Raw genomic sequence first — 22879 nt, forward strand, 5'->3', positions numbered from 1 at the left:
ATGGACATGGAATATGAATGATGGAGCATGGACATCAAGAACATGTACAATTCAGCATGGACACAGGAACATGACAATAAAGTGTGGACAAAGACAACAAACATAATGAATCATGGACACTAGGAACATGCTTTAGAAAAAAATTATTAAGAATAAGCCATTGGGCAAAAGCCTGGGGCTGGGTAGCTTTTCCACTCTTGGCTACCAGGCTACCTTGGTTAATCCATTGGAAACCGTTAAATGCAATGATGCAATGCATTGGCTATCCATTTGTCCAGGCATACAAACCTGGATAGCAAAATTTTACCAAATCTATAGTTTTGAAGAAATTAGAAATCCCACAACTGGTCTTCCTTCCTTTAGTTATAGCACTCCTAAAAATCATTTGGGAACTTTGATTCACTTGTTACTCCTGATTCTCTGTTGTTTGAGACTATCATGTACTGTCTATGATATGTGGACCGGATGGCCATGTGCTATATTGCTTATAAATGGGCAGAATAGTTATCTATTGTTATTTAATTCTCATAAACCCTTGTTTAATTTTAAAAAAAAAGTATCAAGTCAGTATATGCAGAATAGAAATGTATCTTTTATTTGCAAAATTACATACAGCACAAGACTCTTATATGTTATAAACATTTAAATACGATGAAAAAGAAAAGCACCGGAAACTGGAGGCTTACAATAAAGAGCTAATCCCCCAAGAACACAGTCCTAAAATGACATTGGTAAACAAAATCTGGGGATCCACCAGAGGCTGGCTGATAACAATTTTGGTTCCTGGAACAAGCTGTTTTCTTGGTGGCCATTGTTTTTTTTTTACATAATGGTTTTATCTATCTCTTGTGCCCCAGAGGGTCGTCTTCCTTTAAAAAAGGTATTCAAATTCTTGTTGTTTCCTTTGGAATGAACAGATTCAATTTTTCTCCTAGCAAATTACAGCCTTTAAAGGGTTACTCCGCTGCTCACCGTTTGGAACAAACTGTTCCAAACGTTGGAGCCAGCGCCGGGAGCTCATGATGTCATAGCCCTGCTCCCTTGTGACATCATGTCCCACCCCCTCAATGCAAGTCTATGGGAGGGAGCGTGACAGCCATCACGCCCCCTCCCATAGACTTGCATTGTGGGGGTGTGGCATGACATAATGAGGGGCGGGGCTATGACATCACGAGCTCCTGGCACCGGCTCCAGCGTTCGGAACAGTTTGTTCCAAACACTGATCGCTGAGCAGCCGAGTACCCCTTTAAGCCTTGATACTAATATCTCTGATTGGGATTTTGGCCTGCCTGATATAGAATGCTACTATAGAGCAACGGACTTGAAACGCTGGGTCGAGCTAGCATTAGGTAGGGGCCTTCTACAAGACCAGGGCTTAGAAACCAGGCAATTGGGTTTCAATTATCTCCGATATATCTGGCTCCCCCAGAGACAGGAGCTTGCCTCCATGGAGAACCCATGTTAAAAGGTACTTTGTTGGTCAAATGGGGTACCACTGTCGCTGGTGTTGATCCACTGACGGCACCTCCCATCGCCCCAGCTTTATTAATCCCCCAGACTTCAGGCATGCAAGGATTTAATACAAACCCGCTGTGGCCCCAGATCACCTCGATCACTCTAGCGGATTTCCTACCAGACAATAACCCCCCCCCACAGTGGAGGTACTCCAGTCTCTGATGCGATCCCACCCCTCTGCCCTTCTCCATGCTCATGCTGCGAGGCAACTGTGTCTTACCTTTCTGAAAAAATTCTCTATTGCCAGGTCCCTTTTGTGGTTAGATGAGCTCTACGTACATGGAACCAGTAGAAAATTAAAATTGTCGCTATTCTATAACCACTTGGTCCAGGAGAGTGGCAATGTACAGCCCTTATATCTCCACTCCTGGGAACAGGAATTAGGGTTAACACTCACTGAAGAACAGCACCATTCTGTGCTCAGGTGTTCCCATGGCTTTTCTCGGTGCATTAAGCTGCAAGAGAACCACTTCAAATTGCTTACGAGGTGGTACAAAACTCCTGAGGCTCTAAAGATTTAGATTATCACGTGACCAACTGTGTTGGAGATGTAATGCGGCAGTGGGCACATTTGAGCACAAATGGTGGTCGTGCACTGAGATTCGGCCTTTTTGGAAAGGCGTTGAAGACCTGATAAATTTAGTCTATGGCTGCTCCATCTCTCTCTCCATGGCTGTAATAGCATTGGCCCTTCCCACAGCCTCATATAGACCTTCACCTAGTTCTTTACCCACACATATGATAGCAGCAGCTAAAACTTTAGTGCCATTGCTGTGGAGACAGACGACTTCACCCTCCCAAGCCCAGTGGATAGACAAGATAAACCAGATATGCCGTATGGAGGAACTGACAAGTTGGCATTCACACACCCATGACAAATTTCGTCACATTTGGAGACCATGGCTCTCTTTTAAACCTCACACCTCATCACAAACTGGTGACACCACCTAGTGGCTTCTCGGAACCAATCCCCATGAGGCTGCGGAAGTGGGGTTATTCTCTTGCATCACATCCCCCTGCCCCCCCCCCCCCCTTCCCTCACACCTGTCTTGGATTTCTCCCAAGGCATTATAGGATCCTAGCCTGGCCGGGATTCACAAGAAAATGTGCTATTTATACACCATTTCCTTTATTTGTACTCAGTTGTACTGTTTTAGGCAGAATCAACGAGTGCCTACCCAGGTGACCCCTTGCTGCAACACCCTCTATATTATGTGAAATTGAATGGGTCTTGTTCTGCTATTTACTATGTGTTTACTTCTGTTTACATGTTCTATTTACTTTTTTATTTATTTTTTATTTCTTTCGAAGGATATGTTGATGCCAACTCTTGCATGTGTTAGACTTTTTACACTTTCTCTAGATAAGCTGTTACATACAAGTGATATATGTACGAGATTGTTGTACTGACGACACAGACAATGTCATCCTGTTTTTGTTGTTACTACATGCTTTATGTTAATAAAAAGAGATTTGGGATCTGAGGAGAAAAAGCTGACAGGTATAAACTAATCAGATGCGGGCCGGTAGGTGTGGTCAAAGCTTTTTATCATGTGATCTCTCAGGGGACTCGTAATTTCCTTGTCCTCATGACTAACACATGATCAGAGGTGCCTCATAGGAATCTTGATGTACTATTACATAATATTTATTCAGATGAGGCAAGTTTTAATGGTCAGAATATCCATTATTAGTCTAAAAATGTTGATTTTCAAGTATAAGGGTACATTCAGACAAGAGGATCCACCGCAGAAGGACCCCTACAGGGTGCCTTTAGATGGGCCTGCTCGGAGCGGCACTACGCCACTACAAGCTGACACACTGCTGTGATGTGAGAGTCGCCGCACATGCGCGGTGTACTCGCACACATCGCGGCAGCTCCCTCTGCTCCCTGAGCTATGCCGAGAGCAGCCATGATGTGTGAGTATACTACGCATGCACACAGTGACTCACACATCGCAGTGTGTCTACCTGTGGTGGCATATTACTGCTCCAAGCAGGCACATCTAAAGGCACCCTGTAGCGGTCCTTCGGCAGAGGATATGCAGCGTAAAATATGTGGATCCACTCGTCTGAACGTACTCTTAATCCCTTAACGACAATGGACATAAATGTACGTCATGGTGAGGTGGTACTTAACGCACCATGACATACATTTACATCATGGACATGACCGCAAGCAACGGACCGGCGCTCGCATCCGGCACGGCAAGTCCTGGCTGCTTTGAGCAGCCAGGGACCCACCGGTAATAGTGGACATCAGCGATCGCGCCGATGTCTGCCATTAACCCTTCAGATGCCGTGATCAATACAGATCACGACATCTGCGGCAGTGCGGTACTTAAAAGGGATGATAAGATTGCCTGCAGAGCAGCCGCGGGGATCCGATCATCCATACTGGTGGACAGAGATCCCTTCACCTTCCTCTTGCCATCTCCAGGGGTTTTCTTCTCTGGTCTGAGATTGAGCAGACTAGAGCAGAAGATCATCGATAACACTGATCAGTGTTATGCCCTATGCATAGCACTGTTCAGTATCTGCAATCAAGTGATTGAAATAAATAGTCCCCTATGGGGACATAAAAGTGTAAAAAAAAAATGTGAAAAATCCCATACCCCAATAAAAATGTAAAACATCCCTTTTTCCCATTTTACCCCCAAAAGTGTAAAAAAATATTAATTAATAAACATATTTGGTATCGCCGCATGCTTAAATGTCCAAACCATCAAAATATAATGTTAATGATCCTGTACAGTGAATGGTGTAAACATTAAAAAAAATAAAAAGTTCAAAATTGCTGATTTTTTGTCACATTATATTTCCAAATAAATTTATAAAAAAATTATTTAAATTTTTATATACGCAAATGAAAAAGTTATAGGTCGTCTAAATGGAGGGATTTTAAACATACTAATTTGATTAAAACATTTGTGATTTTTTTTAAGTGGTACGATAATAGAAAAGTATATAATTATGAGTATAATTTTATTTGGCTTGACCCACAGAATAAATAAAACATGTCATTTTTCATGTAAATTGTACAGCGTGAAAACGAAACCTTCCAAAATTTGTAAAATTGTGGTTTTCTTTTCAATTTCACCACACAAATAGTATTTTTTGGGTTGTGTCATGCATTTTATGGTAAAATGAGTGATGTAATTGCAAAGGACAACTGGTCGCGCAAAAAACAAGCCCTCATAATTGTCTGTGGATGAAAATATAAAAGAGTTATGATATTTAGAAGGTGGGAAGGAAGAAACAAAAATGCAAAAATAAAAATGGCCTGGTCCTTAAGACCAGAATTGGCTTGGTCCTTAAGGGGTTAAGTATTAAAGCTGGTTAGGCTAATCCACTACAATGCATAATTTTTGACAACCGATTCAGAATCAGCATCGGAAAATACATAGAAAATACATAGAAACATCAGCATCCAAGAAACAAAAACTTTGTTAACCTGTGTAACTGACCAAATACAAGCTAATATAGGTGCAAGATAAATAAAAATACAGAAATATGCATAAATTCTAATCAAATGAGCAAAGTAACTGAGATATCAAGGTGAATAACACAAAACTACACATTCAAAAACTAATAAAGTGAAGCACTGAAAAATGTATAATTAACAATAAAATAAAACTGGACTGTGGTCACAGTTGCAGAAATCTAGTACTTGGTCACCAGACTAGTAGAATGAGTGTGTTAGGGTCCCATTTGTAGTGTGGCCACCTCCACTTGGTGGATAGGGGACATGTTTGGATCAAAAAGTGCGCCAAAAGCCTCAAGTTTTTGACCAAGAGTGCCGCTGCAACCATCTTTTTGTATACTTTATACTTGCACAGCAGCATGCACCCATCTATTAGATAGTTGTGCTTGCTTTTTTTCTGTATTTTTAATTTGCAATGCAAGTGAGAGGAAGTTGCCCCCTCTTTAGCTGTGCATCCCTCCCACAGGAAGTGGATCCTGTCAGAGCCCATATGCCCAGCAGAGGTAAGTAGAATGAGCGTGTTAGGGTCCCATCTGAAGTCACCTCCGCGTGGTGGATGGGGCACATGTTTTGATCAAAAAGTGCATTAAGAGCCTCCATTTTTTGACCAAGAGAGCTGCTGCAACCTTCTTTTTGCATACTTAGTATTTGCCACAGAAACATGCACCCGTGTATTTGGTAGTCGTGCTGGCTAGTTTTCTGTGTTATTATTTTTATTTTTTTTGCAATGCAAGTTAGGAGGAGAGGTACCCTCTTTAGCCATGCAGCCCTCCCAGAGTACAGACTCAGGTAGAATTATCCTTGCTGGTGTATAAGGAGTGGCAGAGACAGAATGGAAGTAGCTAAATAGGGCACAGGATCAAATGGCATCTTATCAGAGGTGACCATATGGACAATACGGACATGCTATACAATTGGTTTAAAGGAGAATTTTCAAACTAGCACTTACTTCATTTTGCACAATATGCCATAGATGTCTAAACAGATGCGATTTTACCCCTAAAACTACACCAGATGGAGAATGCCATATGTGGTAATTTTCTCTATTAAATTATATCATAGGCATATAATTGGGCAATATGACTCCAGGCACCCCATTATTCGTTAGTTTGGAATAAATCACCCTTACCATATCTGGTCATTGTGGCATAATGAACAGAGGTTAAAGTAGAGGTGGTCTATGCTATTATACAGCATAAAGGGATGTCTGTTGTTAGTCCATTTCTGGCTGAATCTGTGACATGTCATCTACAGTCATATTATTGCTATGGGATTCACATGTTCTCATGTCTATGTCCCCTAATATAAAAAACAAAAAACAAAAAACTTGAATTACCTTACTTTAAAATCTGTCATAGTGCAAAAAAAGTGATATCTTGCTCAGTACCTAATCTTGATCATGTACATATCATTTTTAGACGTCTAGGACCTATATATCCCTATATATATCCCTATTAGTGTTGAGCGGCATAGGCCATATTCGAATTCGCGAATATTCGCGAATATATGGATGAATATTCGTCATATATTCGCGAATATTCGCATATTCGTTATATTTTCGTTTTATTTTCGCGTATGCGAAAATACGCGCATGCGAAAATTATCATATGTGGAAATTCGCATATGCGAAAATTAGCATATGCTAATTTACGCATATGCGAATTTTCGCACGCCAGTCTCACACAGTAGTATTACAGCCTTCTTTACACCACACAAGCTGGAAGCAGAGAGGGGTGATCACTGTGATGTGTACTGTGAAGAAAAAAAAAAAAAAAAAAAAAACGAATATTCGTAATTACGAATATATAGCGCTATATTCGCGAAATTCGCGAATTCGCGAATATGCGATATTCGCGAATAATATTCGAATTGCGAATATTCGCGAGCAACACTAATCCCTATATGCTCTTCCTTCTGAGGGGGCATGTCCCTCTCTCTCCCTCATTGTGGATGACTCATTTGATCTGAGTCTGGGAGCAACCTGGTAGTCTGCAAATCACTGCACAGTAGTTTTTGCATACATTTGCATACATTTTCTATCTGTTCCTAGTAAAGCTGGATGCTAAACAACATAGCTGTCACTATGTGGGTTCAGCTTTCATAGACTCCTGAATGTCTGATCAGCTTCTTTGTCATTCAGGAGTCAGAAAGCTTTGGCTGTTCTAGCATGCTGAGTTGTAGTTTTGCAACAGCTGGAGCTGCAGTTTTTATAAAGCACTTGTTAGAGCAGCCCACACATCCTTTGTCTTTAGTTTTGCAAGAGCTGGAGACACACAGCTGCATAATACACAGCTCTAAAACAGATTTTTTCAAAGACTGTACCCCCAGCTGTTGTAAAACTACAACTTCCATCATGGGAGTTGTAGTTTACGAACAGCTGAAAGCTGTAGTGGTGCAATGGTGATCTCCTATACTGGATACCAACACACTTTATGGCCGGTATTCAGTATGCTGCAAAATACAGAGTAGTTTGTCTGCATAAAGACTGATTACCCCTAGTGGTGGCTATTTTCATTTTAGATTTTTTAGTAAAATTGAATTTTTTTAAAATACATGTATATTTAAAAAAGTAATCTTATCAGTGGTACTAGAAAATATTAAAAGTTTTTCACAATGACAGTGCCTCTTTAAGGCTAGGTTCCTACATAGCATATATGCAGCAGCAAATACGTAGGTATGTATTTTTTTTTACGCACATGCATATTTTCCTACCCATTAAAGTCCAATGAACCAAAATCAGCTGCAGCAAATACGCATATTTTCTGCAGCTGATTTTGCTTCCCACTGACTTTAATGGGTAGGAAAATATGCAGGAGCGAAAAAAAAATATGCATCTTCGTATTTGCTGCTGCGTATACACTATGTTGGACTGTCCCCTAAAATTCAAATCCTGTAAAAAAGCACCATAGAATGGCCCTCATTTACTTAGAAAATCGGGTTGCAAGTCTATCTTGCTTTCTTACCCGATTGCTTTTTTCCCCTGGTATTTATTATTATGTTGCATCCTGTTTGCCGCACGTGGGTTTTGTTGGTTTTTGTTTCCAACTCCTCTGAGTTGTCGGGAAAAAATCCACAACAATTCAACAAATTTGGGTTGGAAACCTTTATAAATACGTGGGAAAGCTCAGAAATGTCGGGTTACGCCCCTTTTTCGGGTTTGGGAGAATCCACATCGGGTCCGTCGGGAAAAAATGTTGCATCCTGTCGCAGACTGGCGCACGATGTCTGCGACATGTCGCAGACAAAGATGCGCCAAAAAAACCAGACAAAACAAGTTGGGTTTAGAATAGTAAATGAGGGCCATTAATGTAAAACATCCCTATACTTACAGCAAAACCAAAATTGACTTCCTTGATATTGCCATAGGGAGACAATACAATGGCCATCTGACAACTGACGTCTATAGAAAAAAGGAAGCAACAAACTCATTATTACATTGTACTTCATCTCACCTGGAGTCCACAATAAAAGCAGTGCCAACAGGTCAGTTTTTATGGATTAAAAGGATTTGTTCCACAGAGGAAATCTTTGAGGAACAGAGTGAACAGCTTAGAGGGTATAGTAGGAGGTATAGTAGGAGGTCCCTAAAAAAACATATAGACATGCCTAAATGACACCTAGAGAAGAACGCCTACAGGTTAATGTAAATAAGATAAAACAAAAGTATGAAAAATGTCCCCACTTTATTACAATATACCATTGTCAGTGGAGGAAAATGAAAGAGGCTATGGTAAAACATCTGGGGGTCCTAAGGACCGATCCCGTGCTGTCATCGGTGATCCCGGAGAGGATACCTATAATAGCGAGAAGGGGGAGAAATTTAAACGATATGATTGTAAGGAGTCACAATATACCACAAATTCCAAATCCAAGAGTGGGGTGTTACCCATGTGGTGAATGTAAAGCATGCAGTAACATCTGTCGAGTGAAACATTTCGTCTCAGCAGATGGTTTGCGGGAATTCTCTATCCGGCAGTATGTCTCTTGCTCAAGCTCCAATGTCATTTATTATGCAACCTGAAGCTGCAATAAGATTTATATAGGTCTAACATCAAGACAACTAAAAATATGAGTCCGGGAGCATGTGAGAGACATACTGTCGGCTAGGAAAGATGTGTCAATGCTAAAAACTCTGCCTCATCACTTTAAAACACTCCAAAACAATTGTCAATAAGAGGTATAGATAGAACAGGTCCAGTGCGGAATAAGAGGAGGGAAGGTTAAAAGGATACTCGCACAGAAAGAGACACGGTGGATAGCAACATTGGGGACGATGGTCCCCAATGGGTTAAATGAACAACTTAGTTTTGCCACATTCCTATAGATATGTCACCTATGCTTATAATAAGGTCCTACTGTCTTTTTAACTAATTTTTGTTTAAGATAGTATAATTTTAGATGCATCATAAGGTTATATGGTGGAAACCAACATGTGGCTATCTTCTACAAAATGGATTAGTGGAACCAGCGTCACTGCAAAGACATGTATGTATACTCAGTACATTGGTATAGTGCAATATATATAGAGCCAGGTTTTAAGGTGTGGGATTGTTTTTTATATATTTGGTAGGTTAGGCCAGGATCGTGTTTATATTAGTTTTTTTTTGTATATTACTACATATAAATTATAATGTTTTTATATATCTGTTATTTTGTCTGTGTTATTTGCAAGTCATATAAAATTATATGTGTGCGCTATGCACTTTTTCATGGATATTCACATTTGGTGTTTTCTATCATCTTCATTTATTTAGGGCGAGAGGCACCTTAATTATATGAAATATTTGAGTTTTATTTTATTTATATAATATTTGAGTATGAGCACAGATAATATATCTTGTTTGCTAAAAGACGCCCAAAGGGAGGCAGGAGCGCGAGGACAAATACAGTCATGCGCATGTGCCAAACATGAGGGATGCTGCCGGAAGGTAATTATCTTGGGTATATGAGCCATATGCACGGCCTCTTGATGACGATCCAAAATGTGCGTTAGGGGTGCTTAGGTGTTGGTCCCATTATGGGTAAGCATAATATGCAATTATCTCTGTGTCTGTGGTGAGAGCACTAGCAAGTTAAGTGTGAACCGCAGCATTACTTATTGTTTACACAAATGTGGTAGAAGTGAGATACTCTACTCCTGGGTTTATCTACACATACATACGGTATATAGTTTACAACACCTGGCACCTTCCCTTTGTGTGCACTTTTTGCTTCTATTGGGGTTTATTAGTCACCAGACACCATTTATATGTTCATTTATTATGCCTATGTATTGAATTGATTTTATATTATAAATTATTTAATAAAAGGTATATTTTATTGGCATTTTTGACTATGGTATTTTCTCAAGTATACTATATTTGTTCTAGAGTTGCCCATATATATATATATATATATATATATATATATATATGTATAGGAGATGTATTGATGCAGTTACATTGGGGACATTATGTCTTGAAAGTTAAATATGGATAAATTGCATCCTAATAGAACCTTGGTTTGTTTGTGTATATATATATATATATATATATATATATATATATATATATATATAGATATAAATATATATATATGTATATATATATATATATATATATATATATATATATATATATAGATACATATATCAGTAAAAGTTCTGCAAGTCCACATACCCACTGTTTCCAACAGACTATGCTGTTTGAGCTGTTTTATGGCAGTATTCCCATTCATCCGGGCCGCTGATACATTGTAATAAAATTATTAAACCTATCCACTGCACAAAGTACTAAGAAAATAAAACACACTCAGCAGAGCACGGTGAAAGGAATTTTTATGCAACACGGATTCACAGCATGCAATGTCCTAGATTTATCAAGTGGGGGTAAAAGCTCTCCAGTGAGAATACAACTCCAAATCCTATTATATGACAATGCATTAGCAAGCAGTGACATTTTTAGGTAGTTTGATAAATCAGACTACCATAGTTTAAGGTTATGGCAGAAGTTGCATCCACAATAGGTACGGCCATTAAAGGGGAAGTGTGAACTAAAATGAGCAAGGCCTATAGGATACACAGGTGAGTCTGTGACATTTAAGAAATGATGGAGGGATGGCTCCCTGAAGCTGTGAACTTTTTGTCTGCAGAATGGCAATAAATATGAGTTAAGAGCTTTAATAAGATGTTCCTGTGTAGCTTGGCTTTCAGAGATGGCGAGATATTGCAGTGAATTAATAAAACCTTGTGCCCCAATGTACATCAAGTACAGTAAATTACAGGACATATAAAAAAGCCACCATTTAGAAATATTGATATTGTTATAGCATTTTCTACTCAGTACAAGTCCCAAACTTGTGTCGGTTTCAATGACTATTGATCCATTTCAGGCCCTGACAGTGAGAGCCACTTCTATTAGGACAATATAGGGGAAAAAGCATCGTGCTGACTTCTTGGACTTTGAGCTGTTACAACGTTTTAGTAAAGAGCCATTGTTATCGAGCTTAGCACAATATAATTTTTTCAAGGAGATCAGACTCAATCTCTGGCCTTTGTGTATCACATGATTTCTATTATTTTCGCAAAGTTCAGTATAGGTACTGGTTTACTATGCGATGTGACTGATATTTAAAAACTCCATTTTTGAAGGGGTACTACGGCGCTAAACATCTTATCCCCTATCAAAAGGATAGTGGATGAGATGTTAGATTGCGGGGATCCCGCTGCTGGGGAACCCCACGATCTCTCCTGCAGCACCCCCATTTTTCAGCTGCATAGAGCAAGGATCACTCTGTGGCTGATGATGGGCAGTGCAGGGGACGGAGTATCGTGACGTAATGGCTCCGCCCCCTTGATGTCACGCCCTGCCTCCCCCAATACACGTCTATGTATGGGAGGGGGTGATGGCCACCATGAGGGGGCAGAGCCATCATGTATGATACTACATCCCCTGCACCGCCCGTCATCAGCCATAGAGTGGTCCTTGCTCTGTGCAGCCGAAAAATGGGGGTGATGCAGGAGAGATCACTGGGGTCCCCAGCAGAAGGATGCCCGCGATCTGACATCTTATCCCCTTTCCTTTTAATAGGGGATGAGATGTTTAGCAGCGGAGTACCCCTTTAAATGGGCACTGTGCTATGTAAAAACTTTTTTTTTTTATATAATGTAGATAATAACATTATAAGTACTGCATATTTGTAATAAACATTTGTGGTGGCCCAGTACAGGAGTTGCACCCCTGTACCCTTGCTGCCCAGTTATACAGCCTCCATACAGTGTCCCCTGGGCCCCCTGCACCTGTTCCCCTTGTTCCTGTGCTTAGATGCCTATGTTATGCTGTGTATTTTATATAAAACATGTTGTAGCTTTAAGAATAGTTGACATGTGATTAACTTGATGTCATGTAATTTTTTCCCAGTGAGGTGACAGTGACCATGTGACCTAAAGGGTACCTATGGGACCCCTCCTAGTCTTCCCCATATAAGCCCAGGGAAGAGCTAGTTCTCTCTCTTAGCTCCTATTTTCTTGCATGCTGAGTTGCAGTGACGTCAAGTCCTAGGTGTGGGTCTGGAGTTCATAGGAGGACTAAAGTCAGTCAAGCAGCCACAGATTCTCAAGTCCATTGCCCCACAGATCAAGTCAAAGCCTGGTAAGCTAAAGAAGGGGTAAAGTCAATCATAGTCTGTCATAGTCATGTCAGTTCAAGTCATCCCGTCTCAGCATCCAAATCGTCCAAGTCCACTATAAGTCACAGCCCTAAGGTCGCTGAAGTCACTGGTCACGTCCGTGGGCCTAGCCAAGCTGTATAGACTGTTATATCTGTCTGACTCAGTAAAGTTGCCATTGTTCTGTAACTTGGCGTCAGAGTTATTATTTGCCCCCATGCCTAGCCCAGGATCCAGCGGTATTCCTTTGGGTGGTGTAGAGGATAAACCAAACACAAGGGGTTAATGCGATCTGCCCCTAGGGTAATTACATCTGCCCTCATCACACCATCACCACACATTGGTTAAACAATTTGTTTATTTTTGGGTGAAAATATGCTCTATTCTTTTTACCACTAGGAGTCCCTCACTGTCTAGAATGCTGACTTGTGCCTGCAACTATTGCCTGTGTGTCTTATCTGGAAGTGTGAGTGAGAGAAGCAGAGCCATGCGCAGGCTCCCAGTCTGTCAATCAGTCTGCTGTCTGAGCTGCCATGTCACAGCATCTCAGTGCACAGAGAAGCCAATTGTCAGCTACAAAGAGTGAGGGAGGAAGTTCCCACATCAGACGTGAGGGAAAGCAAGTGAATTTCCCCCTCCTCTTCAGTGAATTGCATGCAGTGTGAGCAACGTAATCAAGGGAAATAGGAGCCACAAAAGGATGACATCAGGATAGAATGTCTATCTTTAGCTAAAACTTTTGGCTTGTTTTAGCGACATGTCAAAAGTTTTGATTAGCAGAGGTCTAAGTGTTCAGACCTCTGCCGATCAGAAGAATGAGGCGGGAGAAGTCTGTGCTGCCGCACGCTCTTCTTCCTGACACACAAAACATCAACCCCCCACACATGTCGAAACATGCTCATAGACTTACATGGCGAGTTTTTCTCAATTACGTAACACAAGAGATTGTACAAACTTTTCTCAGCTGGTTCACCTAGTAGGTGGAGTTTCAGACCCCTGCTGATCAAAAGTTTTCCTAAGTTTTCTGTTCACTGTTAACAAGTTCACCGGCAGTAAAGGGACAGCGCAACTTAACTCCGGGTTCAGGGGGCTCAGCTTGCTCAACTCTAAAGAATACAAAAAGTCTGCACAAAATGGAAAGAAGTCTGGAACTTTAAATGAAAGAAGTTTGGAACTTCCAGGACTCTTCCTTGAGCTAGCTGCAGGCCCGTCGCTACAGGACAGGCAAACCAAGCAATTGCTTGGTACCTCAAGCTGGCTGGGGGGCCCCGAGCACAGCCAGTGCTTGCCCGTCCTGTAGCGACGGGCAATTCCCCACATCACCAGGGCCGGATTAGCAATCGTGCTCTTGGAGTTTGTGCTCCGGGCCCCAGGCACCCAGTCAAACAAGAGGGCCCCCAAATGTCTGACATTTTTTAAAATAATCTCATTTGCAGCTTTGGAGTTCTTCTCACCTCACCACAATCACCCTCCCCCACCCCCGCTGCACTTGGTATCTTCCCTCAGCCCGGACTCTTCTCTCAGCCTTCAGCCGTCTGAGCAGGAGGAGGGGGAGGGGGTAGGAGTGAGCACAGAGCTGTGAGGAAAGGAGACCGCAGAGGCTGTACAACATGGGGCCTGACTATAGTAGGTGTCCCTGCATGTGAATATATGTGTGTGTGTGTGTGTGGATATATATATATATATATATATATATATGTGTGTGTGTGTGTGTGTGTGTGTACATATGTGTATGTCTATGTACTGTGCTTGTGCGTGTGTGTTACTATTGTGGATGACTATATGTAAAGTGCATGTGTGTATCTATACCAGTGTTTCCCAACCAGTGTGCCTCCAGTTGTTGCAAAATTACAACTCCCAGCATGCCCGGACAGCCAAAGGCTGTCTGGACATGCTGGGAGTTGTAGTTTTGCAACCTCTGTAGGCATCCTGATTGGGAAACACTGATCTATTCTATCTGTGTGTGTATGATGCATGTACAGTATGTAATGTGTGCAGTATGTGTTGTGTGTGTATGATGCATGTACAGTATGTAATGTGTACAGTATGTTGTGTGTATGGTGCATGTACAGTATGTAATGTGTACAGCATGTTGTGTGTATGGTACATGTGCAGTATGTAATGTGTGCAGTATGTGTTGTATATATGATGCATGTACAGTATGTAATGTGTACAGTATGTTGTGTGTGTATGATGCATGTACAGTATGTAATGTGTACAGTATCTGTGTGTATGATGCATGTACAGTATGTAATGTGTACAGTATGTTGTGTGTGTATGATGCATGTACAGTATGCAATGTGTACAGTATGTTGTTCGTGTATGATGCATGTACAGTATATGTGTTGTGTGTATATGATGCATGTACAGTATGCAATGTGTACAGTATGTTGTGTGTGTATGATGTATGTACAGTATGTAATGTGTACAGTATGTTGTGTGTGTATGAAGCATGTACAGTATGTAATGTGTACAGTATATGTGCTGTGTGTATAATGCATGCACAGTATGTCATGTGTACAGTATGTTGTGTGTGTATGATGCATGTACAGTATGTAATGTGTACAGTGTGTTGTGTGTGTATGATGCATGTACAGTATGTAATGTGTACAGTATGTGTGTGTTGTGTGTATAATGCATGTACAGTATGTAATGTGTACAGTATGTGTGTTATGTGTATGATGCATATACAGTATGTAATGTGTGCAGTATGTGTTGTGTGTGTATGATGCATGTACAGTATGTAATGTGTACAGTATGTGTGTGTTGTGTGTATGATGCATGTACAGTATGTAATGTGTACAGTATGTGTGTGTGTTGTGTGTATAATGCATGTACAGTATGTAATTTGTACAGTATGTGTGTTGTGTGTATGATGCATGTACAGTATGTAATGTGTATAGCGTGTTGTGTGTATGATGTATGTACAGTATGTAATGTGTACAGTATGTGTGTTGTATGTATAATGCATGTACAGTATGTAATGTGTGCAGTATGTGTGCTGTGTGTGTATATAATGCATGTACAGTATGTAATGTGTACAGTATGTATGTTGTGTGTGTATGATGCATGTAGAGTATGTAATGTGTACAGTATGTGTGTTGTGTCTATGAAGCATGTACAGTATGTAATGTGTACAGTATGTGTGTTGTGTGTATGATGCATGTACAGCATGTAATGTGTACAGTATGTGTGGTGTCTCTATGAAGCATGTACAGTATGTAACGTGTACAGTATGTGTGTTGTGTGTATAATGCATGTACAGTATGTCATGTGTACAGTGTGTTGTGTGTGTATGAAGCATGCATGTACAGTATGTAATGTGTACAGTATGTTGTGTGTGTATGAAACATGCATGTACAGTATGTAATGTGTACAGTGTGTTGTGTGTGTATATAATGCATGCAGCGGCGGATCCGGGGGGAGGACGGGGCAATTGCCCCCCCCCCCAGATTAATTTCCCCATCACTATTGAGGACCTTCCTATTAAGGACATCCCATGCCCCTGTTAACCCACTGACGTCCCGTGAATGCGCCCATTGGAAAAGCAATACGGAGGAGCGGAGCAGCGAACAGCATGGTAAGTGACCAGCGGCACATCAGCTTCAGTGCTCCGACCACCGCTCCTCCATTCCCGGGACCTACTGCTATGGTGGCCATACCAGAGGAGCAGTGTTCAGAACACTGAAGTAGGGCAGTAAACAGGCATACAGCCTCCAGCCATACACTGTATGGCTGGAGGCTGTATGTCTGTGGGGTAACATACTACACCTAATGTGGGGGGACTATACAGCACCTAATGTGGGGGGACTATACTGCACCTAATGTGGGGGAACTATAGCCTAATGTGGGGAGAACTATACTGCACCTAATGTGGGGGAACTATAGCCTAATGTGGGGAGAACTATACTGCACCTAATGTGGGGGGACTATACTGAACCTAATGTGGGGGAACTATAGCCTAATGTGTTGAGAACTATACTGCACCTAATGTGGGGAACTATACTGCACCTATTGAGGGGAGAACTATACTGCACCTAATGGGGGGTAAACTATACTGCCAACCTAATGTGGAGAACTATACTGCACCTAATGTGGAGAACTATACTGCACCTATGTGGGGAGAACTATACTGCACCTAATGTGGGGGACTATACTGCACCTAATGTTGGGGGAACTGTACTGCACCTAATGTGGGGAACCATACTGCACCTAATGTGGGGGAACTGTACAGCACCTATTGTGGGGAACTATACTGCACCTAATGTGGGGGACTATACTGCACCTAATTTGAGGAGCTATACTGCACCTAATGTGGGGAACTATACTACACATAATGTGGGGGACTATACTGCACCTAATGTGGGGGAACTCTACTGCACCTAATGTGGGGGAACTATACTGCACCTAATGTGGGGGAACACTGCTAGCCTAATGTGGGGGGAACTGTGTTGCATCTAATGTGGGGGCCTCGTATCGATGTTCGCTCACGTCGCGCTACCAGAATTCAAGGGCCGGTGTTACAACGTCCTGACGCCGGCCCTAGACGTGCGTGAACATCAGGGGGGGGGGCTCCATGTCCATTTTGCTTGGGGCCCCCATATTCCTTCAAACATCCCTGGCTAGCTGTCCCACCCAACTAATTGATTGGGAGAGATGCAGGGTCATAGGTAAACCCACAAAGAAAGTGTGTGTATGCAAGGGCAGAGTCCCTAAAAATGGGGAGATACCAAAACGGGCAGAACTACTCAGTGTTGCATGATGTTACAAAATTTAGGTTCAGGCTCTGTAACTTCAGGGAGCAGTGAATTCAAGAGACAGGAATCTGCCAGGACTGTTGGAAGTAGACTGTGTGTAAGGCAAGGGAGAGGGGTTCTCTACAGTCTGTGAAGGCACCATTAACACATACATGTATGCCCTGGTCTTGGTCCAGGTACATAAAATGAACTAATAAGTGTGTGAGAGACAGTCAGTGCCTTTTGACTGGTCGCTTTGCTTTTGTTGGTCATCCTACCACTGGGTGTTGCTGAGTGACCAGCAAGTAGCAAGAGTGGGAGAAATGCAGTACTGGAGAAAGATGGCCAAGATAAATTCAAAATGGCAGACTAAAGCTGTGGACCGCACATCTGCTCACATAGTAATCTCAGCCATGCCTCCCAAAGTTTATTATATTTGCTTGTACTATTAAATTATGTAGCGCTTGATGAATTGACAATGAACATTTAAATGGACACTGTCTAGAGATGAGAACATTTTTGAAAAATTTGATTCGGACGATTTGAAAAATTTGGTTCGGTCAGAATTTATTTGCGGCAAATCTCTATTAAAAATGGCTTTTTCCGGGATACAGAGAGCCTCAATAGGGGTGTAGAAAACTTTGCCTTGTCGTAAAACACCCATAGGGAGTGTGCTGTGTTAGTGAAATAATAATGTTATTCAGTATGACATGCATATCACAGGCATCACTATTAGAATCACTGCCGCACAGCGGCACAATGACAGAGCCTGGTAATTGGAATGAACAAACTTTAAATCCTTTTTGAGGACCCATATGAGGGCAAGTCTTGTGCCAGAGGCCGCAGTAATTTCAGCTCCAATAGTGTATAATTGCTGCAGTGTATAAGCTCGTACTTGTATCTTAAAATCGACCTGGCAGTCTGCTGCGAGGCCAGCTACCGCCTGTCCCAGCCCCTACCTCTCAGCGCAACCCCATGCTCACAACTGAGTGTCCACTTCAAAAGGGAGGGACTGCAGTCCCCGCAGCTTGGACAGGATCACATACAGCTTCTGCGCTGTTGGATGAGTGGGCGAATTTACTTTGAAAAAATACTATTAAACTACAAGATCAATATAACAAGAAGATCACATGGCGTCACAATGAATGACAGAGCCTAAGGTTGCAACAGCATGAGGAGACCATAGGGCGGCACTGTGATAGAGCCTGGATATGGCAGCAGTATGAGTCGACCATTTGGCAGCACACTGACACAGTCTGGAGGTGGTGGCAGCCTATGTAGGCCACTGAGCAGCACAATTTTAGACTAGTGTGTCAGTTTGTACTCCCTCTCAGTGGTATATAAGTAGGGTATAATTTTAACCGTATGGACCTACAGAATAAAGATAATGTGTATTTTTTACCGAAAAATTTACTGCGTAGAAACTGAAGCCCCCAAAATGTACAAAATGGCGTTTTTTCTTCCATTTTGTCGCACTATTTTTTTTTTCCGTTTTGCCGTAGATTTTGGGGTAAAATTACTGATGATATCATTACAAAGTAGAATTGGTGGCTCAAAAAATAAGTCATCATATGGATTTTTACGTGCAAAATTGAAAGTGTTATTATTTTTAGAAGGTGATGAGGAAAAAACGAAAATGCAAAAACTGAAAAACCCTCCGTCCTTAAGGGGTTAAATATATATTTAAACATTTTAGTTGAAGATTTTAAATAGATTAACATAAAATTTGTTATTTAATGCCCCAGCCGCATGAGGACACCATATAGTGGTGGCAGAATGACACAGCATGGAGGAGGCAGAAGCACGAGGAGACCATATAGTGGCAGAATGACAGCCTGGAAGTGGCAGCAGCCTGACGAGTTCATAGGGCCTCATAATTAAAACGATTCAAGATATATTTTAAAATTGAAATTGAAGATTTTAAATAGATTAACATAAAAAAAAAAATATGTAATTTGCCAGCAGCATGACGAGACCACTTGGCGGCACAATGACATGTCCTGGAGGTGGCACCAGCATAAGAAGACCAAAATGTGACAGAATGACCAAGATTGGAGGTAGCAGCAGAAAGAGGAGACCATATATTGAAATAATTACACAGCCTGGAGGTGGCGGCCCTTAAGACTTTAACAGGAACAAAATGGTACACCACCTAGATGTTCATACGTGGTATGCACTTATTAGGGGAGGACAATACGCTCCACTATGTTTAAAACTTTTGGCTGGCCACAGTAACTAGGCCCTTAAGACTTTAACAGGAACAAAATCGTACACCACCTATGTACGCACAGGTTACACTTAATAGAGGACAATACACTCCGCTACACAACCTGTATTAGGCACAAATAGCAGGTGATTAGGGCTTTTAGTGCTCTGCTCACCCTAACTGGCTGGCTACTATTAGCTTTTCAGTTGTTGTATACATCAGTGCTGTGTAGTACACCCAAAATTGCACTTTCTTTTTCATTCTCTCTCCCTTTCCTATTAGTGCTTCTAGGCTGCATTTGGGCTTTAGGTGAATTGCTGCTGTAAAAATGCATTTCTGTGCAACACACACTGCTCTTTGTTCCTCTCTCTCTCTCTCTGCAATAAAACGTTGAAGTGACTGGCTGCAAGATGGCTGCCGATTATATAGGGCTGTGACATGAAAGGGGTGGCTGGCTGCTGATTGGCTGCATCCTGCATATGATTCAGGGTCATCCTGCCTCCCCATCTTCCCGCCTTTCCAGAGTTCCTTGCCACATGTCTTGACATGTGGAGCCTGGACTGCACTAAATAGAGTTTAATGAAGTGATTTGTGCAAACGAATCGAGGCAATATTCGGATTCCTTGCAAAACAAATTTCTCCTGAAATTCGTAAAAAATTCTGACTTAGATTCGATTTGATCATCCCTAGCACTGTCATTAAAACACTTTTTTTTATTGCACTCCTTATGGTAAATACAAAATATTTGCAATGTACTTTGTTTAAGTTTATTTTTTCTATGTTTTATTTGTGTTAAAAAAAAGCTGCTACTAGGTGTCTCCATACATGTCCAGAGCACATTTCCCCCCCATCTCTTGCACATACTTTGGACTCCTGCTGGCCTGGCAGAAGTCCAAAATCAGGAAATGCAGTCTGGAGTGCTGGGGGGGGGGAGTGCAGCCTTAGCTATGGGTTATGTGTAACAGAATGAGGGAGGAAGCTCTCCCCTGTATTTCTTCAGAGGATGTCACGCCTGCTGGGGAACACCCCTTCCCAGTCTGTGAACCTGACAGAAAATGCAGAGCAATATCAAGGTAGAAAACTAGCAAATAATACAAATAAATGTAGGAGGTGGTTTATCATGATGAGGGCAGTGACCTGGGAGGATAAACATTTTTTACATGATCATGAGAGGTATTCTTTAAGTTGAGTAAATAGTCATTTTAGCTAGAAACTATAGTGGAATAACCAGGTAAAGATTTACTCCCACATTCTTTTGCTAGAGGCTAAAGAAAAAAGAGGAAGCCTATAACTGTCCAAATGAATTTAAATTCTAAAAATCATTTAACATGCATTCAGATGGGAGAAACGACTCCTCTAGAAAATACAGTTGGCAACTATTTTATTACAAATGCCAAATAAAGTCATATAAAAAAAAAAAAAATAACTACTGAACTGAGAACAGTGTTAGAGAAAGGTTTTCTCCAACTCAGCAGATTTATTGCAGCCAATGAATTGTTAAATCCCCCATAACAGATCATTTCACAATGCACCAGTCACTTTTTCTTGCTACTCCTCCTGTTGATTCAGTATATACCCATAACTTTTCAATGACTAGAAAAAAACATCCGCTGTCACTTACACACTGTAGTGTAGGTATATCTGCAATACCAGCCTCTAACATAAAATATATATTGTGTCTGGCCCTGCTTGTCATTCTATTTTCTATTTTCACTAGTAACTGTTTTATGTATACAGCCAAACACCAGCGGGTCTTTTGAATACATGGCATGAGTAGTATACCTACATAGAAATAGGGGACACAGACTGTAATGGTATTACACTGTCATAACTACTATGTGCACCCACTAAAAGAAAAGAGTAGCGCTTAAAAAAATTCTGAAATATGAGTTGTTTTATTAAGCTGGGGTTACACGATTTTGACCGTAACAAGGATATTATGACCAAATATTGCAGAGTCACACTCTGTTAATCACACCTTATGTAAGTAAATGGGGTCACACTGTGGGAATATTGTTGTAATACCCCTTTAAAAATGTCCCAAGCACAAAATTCAAGTTTGTGCTGTTTGGAAATCCCATTGGGTGATACGGTCAATACAGGTTATAGGATGGAGGACAATCCAATGGCTCAGCAGACAGTCTGTTACTGTGGGAAACCACGCTGCTGCAAACAGGGAGTGGGTTGGTAAGGCCATACAGGTGATTGCACCTTTCATCAGGTGACTGGCATTATAAGGACCTTTGGGGCACCATTGTACAATATGTCCTGATGCAGGTTGGTGTTAGGAGCTTGTGCAGTGGCTTTTAAAGATGAAGAAAAGACCAGATGTGAGAAGTGTTTTTAGCTATAATCTGCACCACTCTCTCATGCATTGCACAAGGTATAACACTGTATGCCAGTTTTAAATGGAGCATTACGTAGATAAAAATAACCTCAGAATGGAGTGTACTTCTCATCAGATTCCACCATGATCAGCTCTTTATTGGGAGACTGTCCCTCTATGACAAGATATGTGTAAATTTAAAAGACACTTTGGAAAATAATTCTGTGTAATGGGTGACAGTAACTTTTATATTAAAGTAAGATTAACTATACCGTGCCAGCCTTATTAGCCCATTGGTGTTTGTGAGGTTCAATAACACTTTATATCACATGTAAAGCAATATCTGAGTTTCTTTGACATATGGGTTATGATTAGAAATTGGGTTAGATATACTAACATTCTATATAACTTAGATATACTAACATTCTGTATAACTGTATATCTCCAGTTGTATATGATGGCATCCCTAAGCACTATCACTTTACAGGAGAGCACTGTATTGTATGTCATTCAGCATATCTGGATATGCAAAGAAATTACAGTAGGGCAGATGGAACCTCTTGGTAGCAGGCCACATAGGGAGAGAAATATTGCTTGGCAATGGGGAGAAATTATCAAATAATATTTTGTTTCCAGTAATCAAAACGAGAATTACAGCCTCAATGGTGTGTGAACTGGAGGTGCATATACTAAGCAGTAAAGATGGAACTAGAGGAAAATGGAGTTGTTACGCCTAGCGCTCCGGGTCCCCTCTCCTCCCCAGAGCGCTCACGGCGTCTTTCTCCCTGCAGCGCCCCGGTCAGTCCCGCTGACCGGGAGCGCTGCACTGTCATGGCCGTTGGGGATGCGATTCGCACAGCGGGACGCGCCCGCTCGCGAATCGCATCCCAGGTCACTTACCCGTCCCGGTCCCCTGCTGTCATGTGCTGGCGCGCGCGGCTCCGCTCTCTAGGGCGCGCGCGCGCCAG

The sequence above is a fragment of the Hyla sarda genome, chromosome 6, assembly GCF_029499605.1.
Source record: "Hyla sarda isolate aHylSar1 chromosome 6, aHylSar1.hap1, whole genome shotgun sequence".
Classification (NCBI taxonomy): Eukaryota; Metazoa; Chordata; class Amphibia; order Anura; family Hylidae; genus Hyla; species Hyla sarda.